This window comes from Sturnus vulgaris, chromosome 5 (assembly GCF_052056855.1).
Source record: "Sturnus vulgaris isolate bStuVul1 chromosome 5, bStuVul1.hap1, whole genome shotgun sequence".
Taxonomy (NCBI): Eukaryota; Metazoa; Chordata; class Aves; order Passeriformes; family Sturnidae; genus Sturnus; species Sturnus vulgaris.
This window is the reverse complement of record NC_142247.1, coordinates 879,827-895,971: the sequence shown is the minus strand read 5'-3', so window position 1 is coordinate 895,971 and position 16,145 is coordinate 879,827.

The window sequence follows — 16,145 nt, the reverse complement described above, 5'->3', positions numbered from 1 at the left end:
GATGAAACATTGCAAAGCTGAACACCTTGCCCAAGGTCAGTGACACAACGGGGAGCTGAATTACCAGACAAGTTGTGTTTGCTTGCTGAATTCATTGGGCTCGTTGAAAATTGAATTCCTGCTCTGCTGACTCAGGGTGGCCACAGAGGAGTGGCTGCAGCTCGGGGGCAGGGAAACCTTTCTGGGGACCTGCTCAATCCCATCAGTTCTGTGTGTGGATCCACAAAGGGCTGCCAGGGCTGCCTGTGAGACAGCAGCTGCTCAGAACTGAAATGTGGTGCTGCTCCTGCTGCCATCAAGCACTACAGTTGTGCTGTCAGTTAATAAACAGATATTCACCTTCTAAGGTTAGCCACAAAAACGTCTTTCACTTCAAGGACAAGACTTTTCAATAAAGATAGAGAAACGAAATTAGAGGTGTATATTTACACATGATCTATTAAAATGCACTTTTTAATTCTCAAGTGTACAGCTTTTAAAGTATTTTTAGAGTCTGTATGACTCAGGAGAATAGTAACAACATCTATGTACTTCTTTTTTTTTTTTTATTTCCTAGTATTCCCATCCAGCCTGGGGTCATTTTCCTGCCAAGGAAAGGACTTGGCACCAGCTCTCACTGACACTTTTGCACATGCCCATTCCCAATGACTAGTCCTATCAAAGCTAGCAGGAATTCTCATGTTGTCAAAATTCAACATATGTTAAACCCCTAAAAGATCAGGAGCTGAATCAGCACTGGTTACTGCTGACTAAATACAGGAAAAACAGAAGTATTAGAAGCAATCAGGCAATTTAAAAACGACTTTGAGACAGAAATCAGACTATATTTTTGTAGTGCTCTATCCCCTTATAAATAACTATTCCATCTATAAATGAGTGAAATGTGTTGCTGACAAACAAAGGATCCATTCACACCCATGCTGATAAGAGATGTGTAATTAATATTGTAAATGATTTTCTATCCACACTTCCACAAGACTTGAGTTTTTTTGTCATGGCACTGACATTAAATGTTCAAATTAAGACAAACAGCTTTAAGACCGATTTTTTTTTTTTTCATTAAAGAAAGCCAGTTGGCAAACATTTTAGAAGGTTTATGGTAATTCCTTCTTTGAGATTTCTATTGAATCTTATCAGCATTTTTTGGATAGAGATTTTCTACTAAATGTTTGGAATAAGGGATAGACAACAGCTTGCTGAGTCTGCCCCCCCCTTTTTTCTACAAAATAATTTGATCAGCTTAGAATGAATCTGTGCCCTCTGGGGAACTTCTGTGATTTTTGCTTTTGGATTTCTTCCTTCCAAACATAGTGCAGGGGAGTTGATGAGGTCAATATTGCAACCTCTGTGAGAACACAGACAAAACAAATTTTGTTTGATCCCACTGCTTTAGAGAGCAAAATGTGTCTGAAAAGGCTGATGGGGGCCCCAAGAGCAGAATTCCCTAAAAGAGGTTGCCACACTTTCCTCCCAGCAGCATTTCCCTCCTGAATCTCACCTCACTTGAGAGAAAAATGGCATTTCCTACAAGCTTGGTAAAGGTTGTTCTTTGCAAAGCTGCATTCATTTTTTTTCATGAAAAAAAAACCAAAAAACATCAAAACACTTACTGAAAGGGTGAGCATCACAACTAAAACAAGATCTGAACATACACTTAAAGGGTTGGCAGTTGTAATTTTTATTTTTTAATTTCTGTGGTTACTTAGCATTTTGGAGCAAATGCAGTCATGAGAACAGAGCATCCCTTCACTAAATGTCAGAGTAAACATTACTTGTAACCCCAAATAAAAGTCTTTATACTAATAATACAATCACAAAATTCAACACTATCAGACTTAAAAAAAAAAAAAAACCAACAAGAAAAAACAAACAAAAAATATAAGAAATTTCTATTTTTATACTTCATGAATCAGAAAGGTCACAAGCCCAAATTTAAAAAACACGCCTTGCAGGCATGAAGGGTAAAATGCTGAAGATGAGATATCACAAAATATTGCACACTGCATGTCACAGGAATGTATTCTCAACATAATAAAGCAAATCCAGGAGAGATTTTCCACCTGTCTTTACCCTCTTCCCTCACCATTAGATGCTCACTCATCCATTTCCTCCTGGGCCATTTTAAAAGCATCTCTGTGTCCCTCCCGTGCTGTTGTGCTGCTCTCCCATGCTGAGCTGAGCCATTTTCTGGACCTGAAGGAGCAGAACTGAGGCACTGAGCACAGGTGCCAGGGCCAGCAGGACACAGCTCACAAGAACAGAGGGATTTTAAAGACAGAGGGGAAGAGGTCTGAAGGCAGTAAAGGACTGAAAGGAGAATGTTTGACAAGCTTCTGACACCTACTCAATTTAAAAGGAGCTCAATAAATAGAGGGCAGAAAGGGGAAAAAAGCATTTGTGGGTAGAGGAGATCATTGGGCAGACATTAAGTTTTGATCGTGTTAGTGCCAAGGAGAAAAAGGAACTGGAGACAACAGATCTGAGAAGTACAAAGAGTGAAGATGAAGTATTAATAGCTGTGCATTAAAGGTCAAATCCTACAGACTATTTAGAGTTTGGTTCCTTCATTTATAATTGCTTAACACTGATGTAACTCTACTGACTTAACTATAGCAACCCTCATCATTTGACTGATTGCTTTTGTTTTCTTTAATAAAGCAAATCATTTCTATTTCAAACCATCAGACCTACTGATACTCTGAATTCATGAATACTTCATAAACAGGAAGTCAGGAAGTGAAAAAGAGCAGAGCATTTATTGGGGAAAAAAAAGTATTTAGGACAAAAGGTATTGGACATCTATTTATCTTGACTGCTCTGACTACAGAGAGAGAGGGAGACAGAGAGGGTTGAGTGCCATCATTTATTCCTCTAAGTTTCATACAGTTTCCTCAACATTGGTGAGACAGGGATAGCTGAAAATATCCATTCCTGTTGATGTGTGGACAGAGCATGTAAGCTCTAATTCCCTCTTAATTATGATGACAGACTTTGAGCAGAGTAACATTTCAATAGCTCTACTGGATCAAGGAGGTGATCTGACTTCAGTTATTACAAAGCAGGGGGTTGTAGCCTATCAAATATAAAAAAGTGGGAAATTACCAACCTAATAAGTAGCCAAGCAACAGAACCAGACATTATTGCTATGTAAACTTGAGCTTTGATACTCTCGGGTTTCCATTCTAAGTTTACAGAGCTAAGGTGACATTATCCCAGGCTTTTGACAAGAAAGGTCCTGCATCACTCTCATCTGTGGTGATTTCACTGCAGTCAGCAGCTTTCTCACCAGGGCTCCACCAGACCCCCTCAGCCTTTCCTTTCTTAGCTGCCTGACAAGAGCTGAGCTCATTTAAATCTGTCACAAGCACCACATTTACACTCCTTAGTGCAGTGCACACAGGCCCGAGTTTGCTTCTTCACAGGGTAAATTATCCTGTGCAGAGCACGCCAGCAGCTGCTGCTCTGGGCCCCCCACCCGACCTCAGCATCCCAGCTTGGTGCTGCACGCTGTGCTGGAGACACATTATCACTGAGCAGCCTCTGCCACCTCCATTAGCTCAAAATGGGCTTGTTTTGCTGCCTGAGAGGAGTAAATGCTGCAGGCAGAAAGTCGGGCAAGCTGCTGGAGTGCTCAGGGTGGTGCTGAGCCAGGCAGAATTCCTCCCCAGCCCTGTGTGGTGGTGCAGGCTGAGCCAGCCCCTCTGTGCTGCCCCTCTGATTCCCCAACCCTGCCTGACTTCATCCCTGCCTTCATCCCCATCCCCTCTGTGTTCCCCCTCTGATCCCCCAACCCTGCCTGACTTCATCCCTGCCTTCATCCCCATCCCCTCTGTGTTCCCCCTCTGATTCCCCAACCCTGCCTGACTTCATCCCTGCCTTCATCCTCATCCCCTCTGTGTTCCCCCTCTGATTCCCCAATCCTGCCTGACTTCATCCCTGCCTTCATCCCCATCCCCTCTGTGTTCCCCCTCTGACCTCCCTAACCCTGCCTGACTTCATCCCTGCCTTCATCCTCATCCCCTCTGTGTTCCCCCTCTGATTCCCCAACCCTGCCTGACTTCATCCCTTCCATCCTCCCCATCCCATCCCATCCCATCCCAGCAGTGCATCCCACACTGGGAGCCACAGCAAGGATTGCTCCCCATCCCCAGCCAGATTTGCAGCCACTCAAGCAGAGTTTTAGGGGAAGATGCTAAGTGAGAAAAGAGAGAAATTACAAGGTGGTGAGAGGGCAAGAATGGAGAGGTGCTAAATTAAATTAACTGAGGGAATATTTACACTTCCCATTTCTGAGATTCACAATTCTGTAGAATAATCTCCCAGAGGAAGCAATGAAAACCTCATCACTGAGCCATTTTAAATGAGTTGGAACAGCTCTACAGTGAGCACTGTGGGGGCTGTGCTCTGCCTCATGGCTCCTCTTTCTGTCTCTTTATGACTAATGAAGCACACTCCCCTCAAATCTCCATAGCATGAACTATGGGATAATCCAGATCAACTCATGAATGTATTTAACTTGCAAAACGTGAACAAATACTTATCCAAATAAATTGATAAGATTACCAACAGGATTAAAGGGCTGCTGTTTGTCATCCTTCTGTTCCTTGCAATCATACAATATCAATGTCAATTTAAAACTGTTCATTTGTCTTGAAACTATTTCTGTGGATTCCCTGTGGCCACACGTGTCCGTGGAAAAGTTTCCCCATAACTTTGAGTGGTGATAAATATTTCTTCCCTTGTCAGATCCCAGGAAACTTTAGATAAAACAAGACCTTTATGGGTCAAGATCCTTTGTATTCTCTTATTGTGCATCTTAGCATAGGCATTTCTAGGTTAAAAAGGGAATATTTTGGAGGATTTGAGTTGGCATTGCACAGCTCCGGGGACAGAGCCCGTGCACACCAAAATGCTCTGCAGAAATGATGAGAACAGCCACATCAGAGGCCACCATTTCCATGGAATAATTACCTAAACTGCCTCCAGTACCTGGTGCTGCCACTGTGGAGTAGCTTTTTCAAGAGTTTGGTCTCCCATCTGTGTAGCAGCTGAGATGAGTAACAAGGTCTAAATATGTGGGCTCTGCTTAGTACACAGGCTTACTCACCTCAGACTAGTTAATTCTGCTGCTTCTGTGCAGAATGAATTCCCTTTGCTAGCTATGATAATTTCACTTTTTTCCTAAGTATATTGGCTCTTTTAGCAGAAAAATAATTAGAAATGAAATGAGAAGAAAGGGTGTAAATAAAGGATTTCACTAGGAGAAAGACAGTTACTGCACCCACTGAAGTTTTTCCTACTATTTCTATTAGAGACAATATTATGCCTCATTTTCTATTGGAAAATTATGTTTAAAGTTTCCATGAAAAACATCTGCTGCATTCCACCCCAGCCCTGGCAGTTGTTCAGCAATAGATTAAATCACTCCTTCCATATATGCCAGTAAATTCAGTCTCCCTTCTGCTAAAGTTGTTATTGACCATGGACTCCTTTTGTAAAAGTCAATTTCGAACTTTTTCCAATTTGACTACTCTTTACAAGTAAATAGTTTTTTTCTTTCTCTGTCATTTGCACCTTGAATGCAAAGGTTGTTTTCAGACACAGAGTGCTTTGGAAAATCAGGCCCCCAGACTTTCCCAAACATCACAGAACATCTATTTTAATCTTGGCTCGTGATGATGATGATGCAGACAGCATTGTTCAGAGCTTTTTGTTTTATCACAAAGGTCTTATTATAACATGGGTAAAGGTAATCAGGATCCCAGCTGAACAGTTTTTCTATTTTTTATTTTGAACTAGAAGGGCAGCTCATTCATTCAGGGTTGCAATCCAGCAATGGCAGCAGCCATTCCCCAAGCATTGGGGCACATTTGTGCAGCTAACAAAGTGGTTTAGACATTTGAATGCTTTGGATAAAAGTTTGGACTTGGCTATCTTAAATCTAAATATTCATTTTGCAAGCAGGATTCATTATTGCTCTGTTGCACTGAGATAAACTGAGTGTCAAAATCTCCAGCAAAGATGCCATTGCTGAATGTCACCAGGAACAGAACAAATCCCCCACCTCCAGATCTGTGCTTTCCTTCCTCTAGAAATAAAAAAAAGAGATTCCAAGGGGAATTCAAGAAGTCAAGCACCTAAATCTTGATGACATTGCCTGCACTGTGGGGTAGTTGTGCCTCATGGAATGTTCCACACTCCTGGACCACCAGTGGCCTTGAACTTTTAAAAAGCACATTATTTATTCTAAAATCACGATATTATTATATTAATTATATTGCATTGCATTGCATTGTATTATATTGCATTATATTATATTATATTAATTATATTGCATTGTATTATATTGTATTATATTGTATTATATTGTATTATATTGTATTATATTGTATTATATTATATTATATTATATTATATTATATTATATTATATTATATTATATTATATTATATTATATTATATTATATTAATTATATTGCATTGCATTGTATTGTATTATATTAATCATATTATATCATATATCATATTATATCATATCATATATCATATATCATATATCATATATCATATATCATATATCATATATCATATATCATATATCATATATCATATATCATATAAATTATATTTTATTTAAAAGCACATTAAGTTCTTCAACTAAAATTTAATTGATTCACTTGGTGTTTTCCCAGCACCAGGATTCTGAATTTCCTCCAGTGTTGCTTTTCCTGCTGACACATTTTGAACTTCCAAGACACAGAGTAGTGTTTGAAAATGCTTCTATTTCCCACTTCTGGTTTGTGCAATAACTACCATTATTGCACAAGGACCTGACTTTACCTCAGTGGAATCAGCTGCAGAGTGGTACATGGATCATAACTCATAAATTATTAGCATCTCTTGGCAAATTTTGCCTTTGCCAATTCCTACACAGTGGAAATTGCCCCTTAGATGTGGTTTACAGGCCTCCTACTGGTACTTGAGATTCTTATGTTTGAGAAACTGAATGATTGCTTCTTTCTTAAGATAATCCATGGAGTTTTATGGATTATTATAGAGAATATATATACTAATCTAGAAGGTTGTAATCATTTTGTTGTATCCAGTTCAAGCCAAGGACTGTGAAATCAAATCTATATTTACAACCTTTATCACAGCAAAACCTTGTCTAAACTTCAAGAAATAAGCTACCTGTAACTATTATAGATTTTAAAAAACAGTGTGAACCAAGCTAAACAGTGTCTTTCTAAAATTATTGGGAAACTTCCTAAGAGTCAGCAACAAATGTGTGCTATGAATAATGTCATGTATGAAGAGAAAAAACCTTACAACAAACCTTACATAAGGTACAAACCTTATGCCTTTCTTTTGCTTCTAATGCAAACAGTAGCTGAGTGAAGCTATAAAAATTTTTTTAAAAAGCCAACAGAACGGAAAAAAAAGGAAAATTCTGATTAGAACGACATTTCTGCAGCCCATGATCCAAGGGCTTTCAGTCCCCGAGAATGAAATAATGAAAATCAGGATGTGAAGGCTCAGTGTGTCAGGCTTTGGGGAAATAATAGCAGTGCTCCAAATGAGAAAACTTTGCAGAGCCTGGTAGAGAGAGCCCACAGAGCTCTGCCCTCGTGTTAGAGAACCCAGAGCACAATTCCAGCAGCAGGGCTGCGTGCAGCCTTCACAAATATTGGATTTTATCTCCTCTAAGAACCTAACAACATCTAAATGAATATTTGGGGAGATGACTAATAGCTCTCCATGAATATTGCAAGCAGGCTGTGCCAGGTATTGGTGTGGATGCTCTCAGGTGAACCTGCTCCTGTGTGTCCCCACATCCAGAGCAGTGCATCTCAGCCTTTTATTTCTTTCATCATGTTCATACAGACCCGGGTGCAGGACAAACACAAATTAAAATTACTTGCTACATGAGAATAAGCAATTAATTTACAGTATAGAGCATTAATATCTATTAAAACATTGTACTTTTAGAGTAATTTGTTCCCTTCAGATTTTTTTTAATTAGCTGGTCCCTTTATGAACTGGTTTTTCTACCATTTGCTAGACTTTGAGCTCACATTTCTCATTAAGCATCTGGCAGACAGTTTGAGGCCTTAGAACATGCCAGTCCTGGATATATCATCCTCTTCACCCCATGAGAGCAGAGGCAGCTGAAGGATCACAAAAACAGCTCCTGTGGAAAAAGCTGTTAAATTTTATTAACCAGGGCCCTGAACCAGGAATCATTACTGTAACAATGCAAAGTGGAAGTAAAATATCAGCTCTTGAGGGTGACAGTATTTTACAGCCATCTCACAGTTAGACAAAGGATTGCATATGGCAGAGGCAATAATGAATTAATGGAGCAGCCACACTGCAGCATCAAGGCTAAAAAGATAAAATTCATTTAGGATTCACCAGAGTGGTGATGCAAAGTTTGGAACTACACAGAGGATCTTTTTCCTGGAAAAGTTTTTCCTCACATTCACATCACTCTTACAGCTGCCACTGAATTCTAATATGCCTTCAGATGGATGTGAAAAATGTTGTAATACACAAAATTTGTAGTTGCTACAGGATGTATTAGTTGCTGGTGGGATGGGGAAGGCAAGACTCCAACGAGCTGACAATCTTTCAAATAAAAGGTTAAATTTCCATTCATTAAGGTGCAGAAAATGTAGGGGTTTGATGGGAATCTTTCCTGTGTGAATCTTTTAGCTGCTCACACAGATGCTATTGTCATGGTAACAGCAGCTCTGCTCTGCCTCCTGCCTTTTCCCAGGCTGGGCTACCCAGGCACTTCTCCCTCCCCAGGTGTTCTTCTGCCAGCCTCACCCCCAAAGTTCTGCACCTCTGCACTCAGGACCCACTCCTTGCTCGGGAAGGGAGCTTTCCCTGTTCCCAGGGGAGGACACAGCCCTGCAGGTTGTTTATTATTGTCCTGGCACAGCCCCAGCTCCTGTCCAACCCCCCCTGACTGTGTCTGCAGGTGCTGCTGGGTCACAATGCTTGACTCCCAAAACTCAGCCCAGCACTGCAGGATGTTCAATGTGATGCAGGCTAATGTGACGCTATTAGAATGAAAAATCTTTATTTCTTTTAGCTGGAATAATGGTGTAGAGACCCAAGCACTTGTCCCATGTTGCCTGCTGCAATTCCCCCCCGATGAACCTTTTGCTTTTTGCCTGGCTTGGTATCTCCCAGGCCCTTCTTGTATTCAGACAAAAAGACAATTTGCTGCTGCCTAGATGTGTAATTCTGCTAACTAGACAGAAATATTTCTCCTGCTCATAATGCAAACACACCCCAGGACTGGCAGCCTTTTCCAAGCCATTAGAAATCAGGCAGGATCAGCCCCACGCTTGTCACACGTGCTGTCTCCACATGGAGCCACACTCCGGAGCTGCTTCAGAGGGTTCAGGGAAGGGAGAGCAGAGATTCCCAGCCCGAGGGCTCTCTGTTCCAGCCCTCCTCACTGGCAGTGCTCCCCGAGGAAACGCTGAGCTGGGGAGAGCAGCGTGTGCTCCAGGAGGCAGCCCCGGACTGCTCTGGGAGCCAGGGGGGAAAGCAGGGACACAGTGACAGAAATGACAGGGACAGGAATGATGTCAGAGCCACCACCTACAGAGGATCACTGCTCACACCGAGCCACGGGCTTCTTTAGCTCCCCTGGATGAGTTACTCTGGTAAAGCCTGGAACAGTCGAGGCTAACACTGAATATTTTGGGTGGGAAGGGACCTTCACAGCTCATCCTGCAAAGGGCAGGGACCTCAACTCCACCAGGCTGCTCAGAGCCCTGTTCCACCCGACCTTGGATATTGCCAGGGATGGGGACATCCACCCTGATACCCCCCCTGAGGTGATGGATACTCACCACCTCCTCTGGCAAAAAATATTTCATCATCACATCAACTGAAAACCTTTGTCCTCAGTTCCAGACCTTTTATTAAGACCTTGTAATTTATTTTTTTTTTCCATTGGTCTGGCAATGTAAAAAGAATGTAAATTTCTGATGTAAAAAGTACAGCAGAAAAACAGAAGTTATTTCAGACCCTCCTGACTTTTCATTAAAGAATGAAAACCATCTCTTTTTCTTTTCTGGCCACCTTTGTAGTGACCAGGCCAGCACAGCCAACAAACATCATTCAATTAGCATTATTAGAAAATGTAGCTTAGCTTGCTTTTTTACCTAGGGCTAATCTGAATAAAATTTAGGTAAAAACCTGGATGGAGACCCATGGCTTTGTCCCAGTATGTTTTGCAGCAGTTTTGCACCCAATATTTCTGGGTGCAAACAAATTGAATGAACGATTGTATGAATATATATTTAGTGCTACAGTCAATATTTGTCATAGTTAATAATAGTGTTGTGCCTTTACTTAAAGCTGCTCATTTGAGGCTCCCAAAGCACTTAATATTTGCAGTGGTTCCACACTGCTATTATTAATTATTATTGTGTTTACAGAAACCAGTTGAGATAAATAACTGAACTTTTTCAAAGCCATGCAACACAATCTAAATCTGTAGATTCCTCCTCAAAAAATGTAAAGTCAGCAGTGACCTTGTTTTCACCTCTTCATCATCTAGACATTTTGGCCTTTCACTTATGGCCCATATCATTTGTCCATCATTATTAATAGCAGTAGGAATAAAAAAATCTAGGGAGGCTCAAAGTACTTATTGCCCATGGATAAAAATAGAGCAGGCCACTGGTGCAGCAGAACATCAAAGTCTCAGTCATTATAATCCTACAGAGCCATTGTAAGTGACATTGGGCTTTAGATGCTGAATAGATAGCACAGTACTAAAAAAAATTCTGTGAGCAGATTTTACTTTGCTTATATTTTCTACTGTAACCTCCCCCTTCTCTCATGTCTGTCGTTTGTCCAGCCATGTCCCTGATGTGCTCGGGCACAGAGCCTTTCTCAACACACAAAGAATGGATTCAATCTTCTTTGAGGAAGGTGAACGTGGATGAGGAAAGATGCTGGCATTATCCTGCACTATCCAGGCAGCTCTGAACACAAGCACAGAGTGTGAGCAGCAGTGAAGGGCAGCATGGGACTGGTTTTCCATGGGACACAGAGCCCAAATTTACCCCAGAGCATCCCCAGCACAGCTCTGTGTCATTGCAGCAAGGGGCTCCTACAGGAAAAACCTGCTGGGGATCCTGTGACAGCCAGGGCCCCCAGAAACAGGCAGACAGCACAGTGCTGAAATAAATGACTTCATGAAAACATCTTTCAATGCCAAGAGTGAGAGCCCCAGAGTGCTGATGGTGTGCAGCAGAAAAGAGAGGTGTATAGAAACAGAAAAGAAGAAATATCTGTGCTGTGCACTGGCCAGCACAGCAGCAGAGTTTACTGGGAATAACAGTTCAGCAAGGCAAGCAGAGAACAGGGAATTTCTCCCCTCCCAAATACAGCTCACACCCCTCTTCTTTTCACTGGGGACCCACATCACCAACAGGCTGCCCTGAAATGGATGGTCTTTAATAATCTCACTCACATAAACACGTGCACTAAAGCACAGGAATGGTTGCAGCTTGTTCCCCAATAAAACATGAAGGTTTAGGGCCCACAGTCTGCAGTCAATTTCCACACTCTGCAAAGGTAAAGTGAGACCTGAATATTTTTTCTCATTCCTAAATTATTACTGGCTCAGGTGTCCTGAATACAGATTAGAAGAATTACCTGATTGTATTAACCTAGGGAAAGAGTTGAATAAAAAACCAGGATCATATTTCAGTAAAATAGTCTCCATTAGAGAGCAAAATCTCCCTCCATCTCCCTCCCTCTCATGTATTTATATGCAGCATGCAATGCCTTTTATAACTCATTTTTGGGACACTTGAATAAAACTGAATATTGTCTCCTCAGTTTGAAAGATGATAAAGTCACCTGTGGCTTAAACCAACCCTCCTGGCAGCCACAGCACATGGCTGCATTTAATGTTTGCTCTGTCCCGTTTGAAATGTTAATCACCCCTATGGAAATTCTGGCACACTGAAACTCACTTCATGTTCACTTCAGGTTACCTGATTTAGATACACTAAAGGACAACCATTTACTGGCTGCTTTTTAAAGATCAAAGAAGCCTGTCCCTAAAATATGCCCCATAACATGCAAATGAACCTTAATGTCTCTAATTAGATTATAACTGGAGGGTGCTTTCTGCTGTGGAAATGAAGTTACTGTGTCACAGCCTTCCTACACTCCAAGGATCTGATCTCCCCCCAGTCTGTGACATTCCTCCCCTCGCTGGTTTTGTTACCAAAAAACCCACAAATGTGCATTTGTGGCTCCTGCTCCTCAGCTCTGGCCCTGCTGGCAGCTGGGGATGCTCAGGGAGCCAAGGTTGCCCCACCAGGGTTTTCTGTGGCTCCTCTGAGCCCCCTGCTCAGCAGCTACCACGAGGTTTAAAGGCTCTCTGTACCTGCTGGTGAGCGAGAAATGAATTCACACTTGGAGCTTCTTCTCCTGCTTTTACAGGGAGGTGATTATGCCATGCTGTTACCTGTAAAATCCCACTGGTGGGGAATCCTCGTGCTCTGAGAGGCAGCAAAGGGAGCTCAGCACTAAATCATCACATGAAGATCTGTGAGTGGGAAAGCAAAAATACAGGGTAGTCATCACTTTGTTTAACAGGGAAAGAAAAGCCTTAGTCACCTGATACAAATATACAGATTTAAAAATAAAAGGTGTGGTTGGGGACAGGACCAGCACTTCCTTTTCCACAGGGAATGCTGCAAACCCAAGCAGAAAATCCTTGGTAAGCAGGAGGTGAGAACAGCAAACGTGAGGAGATGCTGAATGTTGGTTCCAAATGCAGCCCCTCCTCATGGCCCTGAATTATTCCTTAACTGATGCAGGTTTCTCTAAATCCACTTGTTGATATGCTACAGGCTCCAGCAGTGAAGCAACACTGCCAAAAAGCAAATATCACCATGAGTTATGTGCACCAGGAATGGAAAATCTGACCCATCTCTCTCTCTCTGCTGTCTCATTGTGTCAAAATGGAATTCTGTGGGGGTGCTGGGGTTCTTGTTTGTATTTTTCCTGTGTTTTTGATGGTGGTTTTATAAATGGTGGTCTCTTAAATTATTCCTCTGTAAGCACTGGAGTTTTTATTTGGGCCTCTTTAAGTTAATATCAAAATCAATACGAATGTTTTTCAGCTCATTTGAGAGAATTAATTTAATCCATTTGGATTTTCTGGAAACGCTGAGGTTTATGCATAAGGCAACCTTTTTTTTTAATTTTTTTTTTTTTTTACACAAACATTGGATGGCACAGGAGCAGAGAAAGGTTTTGTGCCTGATAAAGAGAATCACAAATCACAGAATGGCCTGGGTTGGAAGGGACCTTACAGGTGCTCCATCATCCAGACCCAATCCCTGCAGGGATGGGCAGGCTCTGCTTCCACCACACCAGGTTCCCCAGAGCTCCATCCAGAGTGCTAAGGAGTAAAAAACTTTGGGGGGGAATTAAGAACTTTATGCTAAGTGAATATTTTCAAGAATATTTAACCCACAGATACTTGGATAACAAATTCTGGGGCTGCACATATAATGAAATAAACTGGGAAAGTCTATTTTTCACCATTTTAAAAATCAGTTGATCATTAAAATAAAATAAGTGCTAATTCCAAGATCAGCTTTTATACTTAAGTGGTTGTTCCCCTGTGTGCTTTTCTAAATCCATTGTTCAGCACAGATTTCTAGCAGGAAAAAGATGTGCCAAATGGATTTGAGGACTTTTGCTGGCAGCCTGCAAGTTTCCCACCCAAATCTGTGATGTGCAAATGCCAACATTCTGGAGCAATATCCTGAGCACAGGTGCAATCCAGACCCGTGGAGGAGGATTTGACCACAGAATTTTGTAATAGTCCAATGAGATGAGAATGGGAGTTTCTGGAGTTTGTCAGGGCAGGGAGAGGGGACCCTGTGGGGACAAGGGCTGGGACACTGCTCAAGAGCTCTGCTCTGAAGGAGCTGATGAAAGGGGATGTCAGCAGAGCCCCTGAACAAAACAAAAACTGAAAATCCAGGAATTGGAGAGAAGGCTGTGGCTGAGGCTCCCTGGAGAAACCCTGAGCTTCCTTCATGAGGAGCTGGCAGAGAATCAGAGGAGCTGCAGTCTTGCAGCAAAGGTGACCTCATATTTGAGCTGGAATGGCCAGAAGAACCTGGCTCAGACCAGACCTAACAAAGCTTTCCCAAAAGGAAACTTTTTTTTTCCATGTGAGTCACGTTTCTGCAAGGGCTGGGAACCTCAACAGAGTGCAAGGAATGGCAAAGCAGAGGGATGGGGCTATGCCTGACCCTACACTGAGATGTAATTTAGACAGAAACACCCCCAAAAAGTCATGAGTTTATGGTAATAACAGCATGGATTGACATGTAAAAATTCTGGGTCATTCTTCCACACAGGGATGTAATTTAAAGAGCAACACCCCCAAAAAGTCATGAGTTTATGGTAATAACAGCATGGATTTACATGTAAAAATTCTGGGTCATTCTTTCACAGAGATGCAATTTAGACAGAAACTCCCCCCAAAAAAGTCATGAGCTGATGGTAATAACAACATGGATTGACATGTAAAAATTCTGGGTCATTCTTCCACACAGAGATGTAATTTAAAGAGCAACACCCCCAAAAAGTCATGAGTTTATGGTAATAATGACATGGATTTACATGTAAAAATTCTGGGTCGTTCTTCCACAAGAGCAAATCTGTCACTGAAGGAATCCTGCCTGCTCCTCAGCCCTAAATTACACTGGAAATCCAGTTGAGTCATGCCAGATGCAGGCACTATTATGGGATTTACAGGTCTAATCCACTTTCCTGCAACATGAGTGGCACTGCACTTACCCTGTGCACTCTAGGTTAGTGCAGGTGCATTGGAGACCAAACATTTTCATTTCTGCTCCCCCTAAAATCAGTCACACTGGTGTCATGATGAAAAACTCCAGTGGAAGAAGAGAGCTAAGCTTAAAATATAACAAAAATGGGACATAGTAAAGGTTTTTCTGTGTTGTTTCCTTTTTTTTTTTTTCTCTCTCTTCTACTGAAACAGATCTACTGTGTAATTTTGTTATGAATAACCTCCCATAACTCCATTTAACCAGCAGAATTTGCTCTAAAAATCTACACATGTGCTTCTAACACTACCTTAAAACAATGTTGCATCAGATGTAGCTGAAACTGGAAAAACTATTTTTTCCTGGTATGTCAGAACAAACACAAAACATTGGGGTTTTATGCTGAGGTTAAATTGATTTTTGGTTCTAGTTGGGTAAATATTGCTGAATTTATTTTTATTCTAGCAACATGCATAGTCTCTAATGCCACTGGACACTTGCTGGCATGGTCAGAATTGGGGTCCATTTGTGTAGCTGGTGATGTGTGATAAAGATGAAGCATTTGGGGTTTGGTTTTGAGATGCTCAGTAAGTCACTTCCAACTGCATTTGTTTGAGCCAAACAGAAAAATTTATTTTTCAACAGGAGTGAATTTATTAGCCACATTTTTTTTTTCTCATTTATGTCTTGAAACATGAACATTTGTAGCTCACAGGAGCCTGAGGCTTTACTTGTGAATAAATTATTTGTAATATCCTGATTTATTGTGGTGTTTTGGGGCCATTTCTTTCTGCCTGAGTGGCACCAATTAGGGTCAATAGCATCTGCCCAAGGTAGATTTCACTTCTGCTTACTTGGCCCTATAAAATATAACATGCAGCTCTGGAAATATCAGACAGACAGATCTTTAATTTTAATTCTGAAGGCAGACCTTTAATTTTATGCTTGCATCAAGCAGGAAACATTAGAGACCATGCATGAATATAAAAATGCTGTGCTTTTTTCCATAGAAAGCTGATCTAAATGAGTTTAAAGTGTCTTCAACTGTCCTGTGTTAATCATCCAGAGATAGTGCTTTAAAATTCCTTACATATCCTGGGTTAGAAGATATTTGGATGTGTAAGTGATTTGGCACAGCTTTAGAAAACTGACCCAAACTGTCAGGTGAAAAATCCCTGATTTGGTCTCCACTCTGTCACTTTGGTCACCATCAGGTGATTCTGGAGCTTTCTCAGAGGATCACACAGTGGAGACATGGAATAAAAAGCAAAAAGAAATAAAATC